Source organism: Amblyomma mixtum, chromosome 9, assembly GCF_055824585.1.
Source record: "Amblyomma mixtum isolate Tamu chromosome 9, ASM5582458v1, whole genome shotgun sequence".
Classification (NCBI taxonomy): Eukaryota; Metazoa; Arthropoda; class Arachnida; order Ixodida; family Ixodidae; genus Amblyomma; species Amblyomma mixtum.
In genome coordinates this window covers 64,627,417-64,636,812 of record NC_143020.1, presented here as the reverse complement: position 1 = coordinate 64,636,812, position 9,396 = coordinate 64,627,417, and positions in this window count along the sequence as shown.

Sequence of the window (9,396 nt, the reverse complement as noted above, 5' to 3'; positions counted from 1 at the left end):
GGCATACCGATCCAAAGTAGAGGAGGTTCTCTACGCAGGTCATGTTCTCGAAGAAGATGTCGGTCTGTTGGCAGAAACTGACCAGCTGGCGTACGCGGCTGCGGTGCGTGGTCACGTTGTACCCGCACACTCGGGCCTTTCCACTGGTAGGCGCCTGCATTCCTGAGCATAAAGAAACGGGGAAAGCATTTGAAGCTGCAAACGCAACAGAAATCGTGAAAAGTTGCTGCACCTTTATGGAAGGCACCGAAACACTTAGGTCACTTCGCGTAAAAGTACAATGTTTCGGAGTTGTTAGCGATGCTGTCCAGAGGACGAAACGGGAAGCCTAAATATAGAATCACTTTCTCTGCCCAACTTGACCTGGAAGTTTCTGTCTAGAGGACACGACTCGAAGCCGAAATATAGAATGGCTTTCTCTACCACCTCAAACCCGGATATAACATTCGCCAGCCAGTCCATTTGTAATGAAGGAATGGTCCTTGGTAGTTGCGACAAATCAATTACGCATCCTCCTCTTACCACATGGTCCTCAGAGCCACGTCATGAATCTGAACTAAACACTGGCGAGTAAATTTCCAATTTATTTATCTGCGTTCAAGAAACCTGCTAAGCTTCCGTGCGAGGAAAGTTTTTGCTTGTATGCCATCCTTTGCCCGTTTCTCAACTCTAAATATGTCTATGTATATCCTTTCCCCCACAAGTGGAAACCATGGCCCCATTTTGGGCCATCAGTATTCCAAAAGAGTTGTGTCCTAAGACGCACTGCCTCTTTATCGCATGTCAATTCTTCATTATCGCATAACTGCATCTCTGGGGAAGGGGGCATGAAGGGTAGGTGGCGTGGAAAGTTACAGAAGAATATGGCGCTATTTCGGGGTCGTCCGCTACGGCGGCAAGATAGCGCTTGATGTAAGATCTGTGCTCCGAAAAATGTAGTGAAATCCGGGCCGCAGTTCAGAAGCGCCGTTTCTTCAAGTGTGTTAGAAATTTATGTAGTTCTCTGATAAGAAATGAAACCTGTCTAAATTTTAATGACCATGTTTATGCTTGTTACTCCAGGCATTATAAGATTAACTCCTGCACCACAGGACAAAGGAGCTGGTTTGTGCTGTTCACCTGTAAGAATGCTCATGAATGTAGACTTCCCCGCGCCGTTGTGTCCGAGGAGTACCGTGATCCTGGACTCGTAAACTTTCATGTCGAGGCCATTCAAGGCCGGCTTTTGTCCAAACACCTGAAATGGGGCAAAAAAAACCGCTTCAACCGTGCAACACCAAAGCTGTGCTAACACCGAGGGGCAAAATTTGATTAGCATACAATTATATATTGACCCGACAGTGTTTCTTCATTGTCTATTCACTCTTCTCCAGATCTTTAGAGAGACGAGGAAATTTCTCAACCTGCAATGGCCACGGCAGGTTTATATATGCAGGTTTCTGCATACATAAATGCAAATATAATGGCATTTTTCAAGCAGTTTTGATATTTGTAAGAAACATCGGCTACTTATGGTGACCGGCGTGGCCACCAGCGTTTTCTTGCATACGAACATCTCGAATTAATAGTGTAATGCTTGCTAGAGAAACACAGCCAGGCTCGAGGCCTCTTTTTCCGGAATGAATTATCTAATTGAAATGTCAGCTTACTATTGTTTAAAGCACGTTGACAGTAGAGAGCAGGGATGGTACCCAAATAAGAATTGCGTCCGAAACTTTCCACTATGGAACCACACTACACTGGGTAAACTGCAATGAGCACGCCACTGGTCAGTCCACTATATTCGCCGCGCTCATGACGTTTAGATGGACATGCTGCCCACCCGCTTCGCTGGTACGTTTTCCTGACCCGCCATCCTCAGAATATCTCACCGTACCCACGATTAATTTAGGGTCGCAGATGCGACCGATCCACGCTCGAGCTCGAGATGCCGCTCTCAGAGAGAATTGTCCCCATCTCTCAGCAAACCCTATCAATAACTTTAATGACACCTGATTACCATTTACGGCAGCGTCACTCCGCAGCTCAGCTCCTGAGCTGCGGAGCGTGAATTAACAGAATTCGAGCGACGCCATTTCTTCAAGGGTACTCAGTATGATTTCCTTTTAAATACAAAATATATATCGAGTATTCTAAATACTGCGCTCACCTTGGTGAGGTTTTTGGCGACGATAATGGTAGGTGTGTCGGCAGGAAGCTCCTCGAATCGGGCGGGATCTCCCTGTTCCGGAGTGTCTTCAGCTGTTTGACCTTCTTTGGGCTTCCAGTAGGCCGGCTGAAATGTTATATCAACACTAATATACACATCTGCGTGAAATCAGGCAGCGGCGACAACCGTTCAGTGTGGACACAGTGGAAGCATTCCTGAGCGATGGGTGAAGGGGAATTTTTGAGCTTTGCTGCAGGGTATTGCTTGCGTGAAGGTCGATAACTCAAACGCGGGTGCTGGGTCTTCTTTGTCTTCCTTCGGGAGATCTGCTCGCTCATAATATAATACGCAGAAAAGAGAACGATTAATTCTGCGGAATTTCTTAACATGCTACCGGGAGTGAAACTACGCCTTATATGTGTTGTGAACTACGCCCCAATCTGTGCACTCTAGGCAATGTGTGCACTGTGCTATGTTTTCACTCTTCACAGTGACTGTAGGTATCCAAAATTTGTCTGAAATTCTGACCATGTTGAAAGCCAGATTTTGAATAATGGCAAATTTGGTTGCTAAAACCAGCGCTTGACAGTGCTTTCTGAATAATTCCTGCCATGGTGTTGCATATAGTTCAATGAATATTACTTTGATATGAGAGAATGCTAGTTACATCTCGTCGTTGATGCCACACGCGCCTTCTTCAAGTAAGCAGTCAGTTCTGAGTTGTGGGTGGCTTCCCGAAAAGAAATTTCACCCTATACTCTGCAGTGTCGCAAATTCGTGACATGCGATTTGCACATTGTGTTCTGATCACTATTTAGCGCTTGGATACACAATTTAAAACAACCTGTTCCCAACAGCCAGCGCTTTCTGTAGCTGGCCTTGGGAAGGCCTTTATGATGTTGTTCAGTGTACAATCTTTCACTCCTCATCCTATATACAAAGATTTGGGTGTTATAGAACATTACAGTACAACGATCTTTTTGCTGCGGCTAAAGTATCCGCCGATTAGGATAGCGCCAAAAGTTCTCCGTTCCAGCGCAACGCTTGCACATGCTTGAATTTCAGCTAATAAGTTTTGCGCAACGATTTAGGAACTGGTCTTTACATGCCGAAGCAAGAGAGAGATGATAGGTACCGGAATCTCAGTAATCGAACAATTTTTCGTCGTGTTGACCGTTATCAAACTAACAAGTTTGAGTTCATCAGCCGAGCGTGTGTGCCACGGAACCACTGAACCGGATCACTGCGGCAAGAGGTACCACGGGAGGAGCAACTCACACCGGAGCAGTGGGCGTGCATCTACGCCTTAAGTAACTCTTGGTATTGTTTTGAATGGTGGGTTGCTTTACGAGTTAGCTTCTTATTATGTGGTATCACACCGGCATTTCAACTCGATATGTGAATCAAATACTTTCGCCTGGAAAAATGGCGGCCCAGTAGTCATTCATACAGTATATATTGTAACCGAAAATTTTCGCACTGACCACATCACCGAGTAGAACTTCGTTCATTTAGGCTTGTGATGTTAGTGGCAATGACATATTCGGCGATATACTTATAGGAAGGAATTCGAGTAGGCGCATGAAAGAGGCCGGATGTGTTGTTGCATTACAGTATCCCTTCACCTCAAGAGACAAAGAGAAAAGTCTAAACTCTTCTGTGTGCAGTACAACGACACCTCTCGGAATTGTGCGGCCAATAATGGTAGCAGCGGAAGCATCAGTGAAAGAGAGAGAAAAGGAACGTTTGGCCCGATTACTACAAATCTCTTTCCGAGGCTCACTTTGCGAGGGTCAATGTAACAAGCCATGAACATACTTACCATTAGGAAAAATAAAGGAGTTTGGGGGTTGTCCGTGCTCCAGGGTAGAACCTTAGAAAAGTACCAGGCCAAGAACGCCATGACAAGGTCGGCGAGCAGCATCATCGCCCAGATCTCCACAATAGTGATGTTATCTTTCTCCAGCGCGTTCTTGGTGATAACGGACCACCCTCCACCCTCTGGAAAATTTAGCAGTTTGTAACGGAAAGGGGACAATGAAGGCTTTTCTTGAGAACAAAACATGTGCTTTATTGTTCATAGCGTCATGTCTCTGACGCGCTCTGCAGTGCAGCTGTTTGGAGAGAAGGAGGAGAACTATTTCCATCAGAACTTAACGTGCTTTCTTTACAGGACGAAGCTTCATACGTTAAGCCACCGGTGATATGTTTTTTCATTCGGGGATAAGCGAGATAATCCTGCATTCAAAAGCGAAGCTTGCGTTTTTCTGCTTTCCAAGTGAACACCGTCTTTCATGGACCACTTCGGCCACTGACGCACCATTTTTAACATGCCGTCCAAGACTGGCAGTAGCTGTTGATGACAGCAACTACGCGTCGCAGTGGAAATCTCCACCTGATATCAGAAATAAACAAAGCTCCCAGGGATATATAGAATCTAGCGCTTCGCTTTGTGAAGCCCTGGCTAGATTTCTTGAGAAAAAAAAAATCAGAAACAGATGCACACGCAGCAGCCCAACGCTTGTCCTGTGGTCTCTGTTTGTTCGATGTGCTCTCAGTTTCCTTTGCGCTGCCATATTTAAGGAGGATATTTATTGTAGCCGAAAAAAAAATCGGAAAAGAAGCAGAGCATTTTATTGCATGACGAAACTAGGCGACCGCTCTTAAAGATTTAAGATTCTACTTTTTTTAGGTTTTATGAAAAGAGATAGTGAATTTCGACAGCATTAAAATTCTGTCTAAAATCCGACGGAGACAGTGATGATAATTAAGATCGCGACGCAACTTGACTTCGCTATGAATGATTAGGCAAAAGATTTTAAGCAGTAGTACGTAGAGGTTAACACATCACACATCACCAGATAGTCTACGGAAGATGTAACTGAGTGTCTCCGAATAACTTTTTCCCACATGGGGCTCTTTACCTTGTACTTGCACTGGACAGCACGGGGTCGCATTCAAGAGAAACACAATCTATTAAAGTTTTGATTTTTGACTAATTGTGTCTTAGAACTGCTACTTGTGATTTAGAAACATGTTTTGGACAAAAAAATGCTGCATGTCGGCGCCTCTCACAACCTGCTGCATGTTGAAAACAACATGCTACATGTTGAAACTCTGTTTTTCCATATCTTTTTGCACGCGCTTGAAATTTTTTTGAACATAGAAAAACCGCACAAAGGGACGGAGAAAATCCGCCCCGCGAATTCGTTCAAGCAAATTCTGCCCTCACCACACATTAAAAATGAAGAGGTCCTAGAAAGGAGCATTTTTTAAAACCAATCGAGCGCCCTTGAAGGGAAGCGAATTGAACGTCCCTTTATATTATTGTCCCTTCACTAATATCGAAGAGGACGAAATCAAGGATGCACTAGTGAAAGCCAACTACCAAAAAACAAAACCTGAAAGCCCGTTATAGTTAGGAGGCTGGGACCTCCAAAGTATAGTGGTGTAATTTTTATAATTCTTTTACAAATGTTCCTCCATACGGATACTAAATGGATCTTTAAAACTTTACGCATATACCGACTGCAAATGTGTCGACATAAACATAGAACCTAGATTCTAGTACATGGTTCCTGGAGCACATTTTATTTTTTGCCCATCTGTGTTCTATCTTTCTGACTGCCGTCTCGAAAAGTAGATGAGAAACAGACTTAAGCACAGCCTACATTTCATTCAAATAGATTGCAATGATAAGGAAAGTGGTCAGTTATGCATATGCGGCATTTTTAAGTTTTTTTTTTTCCTGCCTAGTACACTGGCCATGAGATCGCATACCTTTAACTCTGTTGGCCGCATCTAAGTGCACATTATTTGCAGCCTCTAAACTCATTCTTTTTTATACAAGTTTTTAACCTCACACATAATAACTATCTCGTTGTTAACACACCTCTGGTGCTGCTTATGGTCCTTTCGGGCCTTTACGGCACTGCCATCTCAGGTATGGCCGTAAAATACATAAACGAGCAAGGTGCATTGTTAAACTCTGTGAACGCAAAATTTTGAGCTCGTAGTTTGAATCCCATCGTGGGGATTGTTTTTTCTTCTGCTTTTATTAATCTCTCATTGATGAAAACTACAAGTTAAAAAAAAGGCAGCCGATATTCTCCTTGGTTTCCGCGACTATTAGCTTCCGTCATGTATGTGTTGGTAAGCATCTCTTTTTATTGCGTTTTCGGAAGTCTAAACGCTATAATACGAAACGCGCAACCAGAGGCTCATTTTGCGCTATGCCTTGCCGGGCCAAAATATCCTTGAGGAGGCGATAACAAGCTCTGCAAACCGATTCGTTTGTATTATTCCTGATTGTCAGTTCAAACAGATCATCATATTGGGGTTGGTGGAAAGGTACCAAATCGCTGAAAACAACTAAGAACAACCGTTTTTATTAGAGCTACAAATCTTCCGAGTGAGGAAACGCTTGTGCCTGTGGCATGCACTCAAGCGCTTCCACCAGCAAGTGCGCAGGCTTCGCAGCAACCTTCCAGGCGCTCTCAACGGAACAGGGGAGTAAGCAGACACGAAGGGAATCTTCACGGCTATGCACATTTACACTCACATCACAGAATATTTCCGCACACAAAGAATAACACTGCCACCACCGAACCCAACACTGACCAAGGCCAAAGCTGTGGCATCGCGTCAGCTTCAAACTCACACGTATATTGACCTATGTCACAAACACTTGTTCTTCCCCATCTTCCATCCGGACAAATGCCCGAGCTGCCAAGAATTCCGACCTACACTATCATTCCGCTTGGGCCTGCACACCATCACCCGAAGGCGTCCCACTCATAACCATGCCCAACCCTTCCTCTTGGTAAGATGCCATGTTAAAACTGAAGGCACAGCGCACGAAAGACAGGACTAAGCGGAGAAGATTCTTGCCGAATTCAGGACGAAAACAACCAGTTCCCTTGTTGCAGAAAACCAAAACTTCGCGGTGATACCTTATGTGCACAGGGTATCACATAGCCTGAAAAGGATTACCGGCCAATCCGGGTTCAGAGTCCTCTTTACTGCCCCTAACAAACTGCAGCGCTTGTGTAAAACCGCCAACCGTGAAGGACCTCCACCTGCCGGATGTGAAAAAAATCACAATTCAGCATATGTGCAGTGCCGTAAAAATGTTGTGTATAAGATCGAGTTATCCTGTGGGTGGTGTTATATTGGCCAAACAGGGCATTGCCTCCATGATCGCCTAAGTGAACATAAACGCTCCCTAAAACCACCCCCCAAAAGCAATCTGGCTCTACATTGGCTTTCTTGTAAATGCACCCCTTTTTTCAGCCGTACTTCAATACTGTATAAACATAAGGACCAACGTACGCGGGAAATCTTTGAAGCTCTTTTGTTTTTTTTTATTGTTTTTTTTTGTGTCTTGTTGTTCCGCCACATTTCGATTCTTGCTGACTACCAGTTATTGCTCTTTTCTTGCTTTTTTTTGCCCTGTTACTTATGTTAATGTTCCTTCTATGTATTCAAGTTGAAATTTTTACCACCCCTTATGTAATACCCTCGTGAAGAGGGCCTTTAGGGGTATCTTGAAATAAAATAAATAAAATAAAATTCACCGGGGCCTTGACAATTGCGTCAGCAAGCCTTCCGTCGCACTAACACAAAAAGAAAATGACTATCTTAACAGTTGAGTACGCTAAGTGTAGGGTGCGATTGTGTGTTTTTGTTCGTTGTGTTTTTTTGACAATCATCACTGATGCTGTTGTATCTGTTGATTGTGCTCCTTTTCGCCTATTTATTGCGTGCGAGCAATAAAGCCTTTTAGTCACAAGTCAGCGCTGCGTTTGTCTCTGCCTTAGTCCTGTCTTTCGTGCGCTGTGCCTTCAGTTTGAACAATGTACCGACTAGCCCCGACAAACTGCCATGTTAAGCACGGAGCTGACCGACCAGCATCGGCTCATCGAGCATGCCGAGAAAATAGCTGTGGAAAACGGGGTCATGGACTGAGAGCCCTTCTTGAGACCGCTCTGACCGGCACGAACCCGCAAGACCAGCGACAGCTGCTCCGGCGGGCCTGCAGGATCGCGGCCGCACATGGAGCCTGGACTGAGGGCTCCACTCGAGAAGACAAGCGCAGTACAGTTTTAGAATAGAAGTTTGTCCTCCTCCTCCTCTCTTTTGGTGCCTCTATGTTGTAACCGAAAACCCGTACTACCGAAGAGAATGCTGGTTCTATGGCCTTGGTCCATGTGGCCCATGTTTACCCATACGGCTATCTAACATTGTCGCCATACATCGGCAGACGCTCCAGACCGGTATTCAGCGCCATCTGTCGCTATGTGAACCAGGAGGCCCGTGACTGGGCCTTCGCGGGTTTGAAGGGTGAGTCCAGCTATGCTATCACTCTTATTTCTCCGTCCCAGTAGACTGGGGAATCCATTCTTTTGCCCTCTAGCACATATATAGAGTCCAAAAGTAGTGGTACCTACTTTCGTAGTCTCTGGTGATGGCGATTATCCTCAGCACAGAAGACAGACCGCTGGATGGGAAGAAACCCGTGGCGAGCTTGTCGAACTTCGGCAACAGGATGTATCCAGCCAAGCTCAGTGGTTCCGCGGCTTTTGTCACATTGCTTGGCAATACGTTCCACAGTAGAAAGGCACCTATGACCGCTATCCACCCTTGAAAGAAAGGCAAATCCAGTGCATCATCATCATCATCATCATCATCAGCCTGACTACGCCCACTGCAGGGCAAAGGCCTCTCCTATGTCTCTCCAATTAACCCTGTCCTTCGCCAGGCGCGGCCACCATATTCCCGCAAATTTTTTAATCTCATCCGCCCACCTAATTTTCTGCCGCCCCCTGCTACGTTTGCCTTCTCTAGGAATCCACTCCGTTACCGTTAAGGACCAGCGATTATCTTGCCTTCGCATTACATGCCCTGCCCAAGCCCACTTCTTCCTCCTGATTTCAACTAGGATATCATTAACGTGCGTTTGTTCTCTCACCCACTCCGCCCGCTTCCGATCTCTTGACGTTACACCTATCATTTTTCTTTCCATAGCTCGCTGCGTTGTCCTTAACTTAAGCTGAACCCTCTTTGTTAGCCTCCACGTTTCTGCCCCATAGGTGAGTACCGATAAGATACACCTGTTGTATGCTTTTCTCTTGAGGGATATTGGTAAATTGCCATTCATGATCTGAGATAACCTGCCATATGCGCTCCACCTCATTCTTATTCTTCTAGTTATTTCCCTCTCATGATCTGGATGAGCTGTCACTACC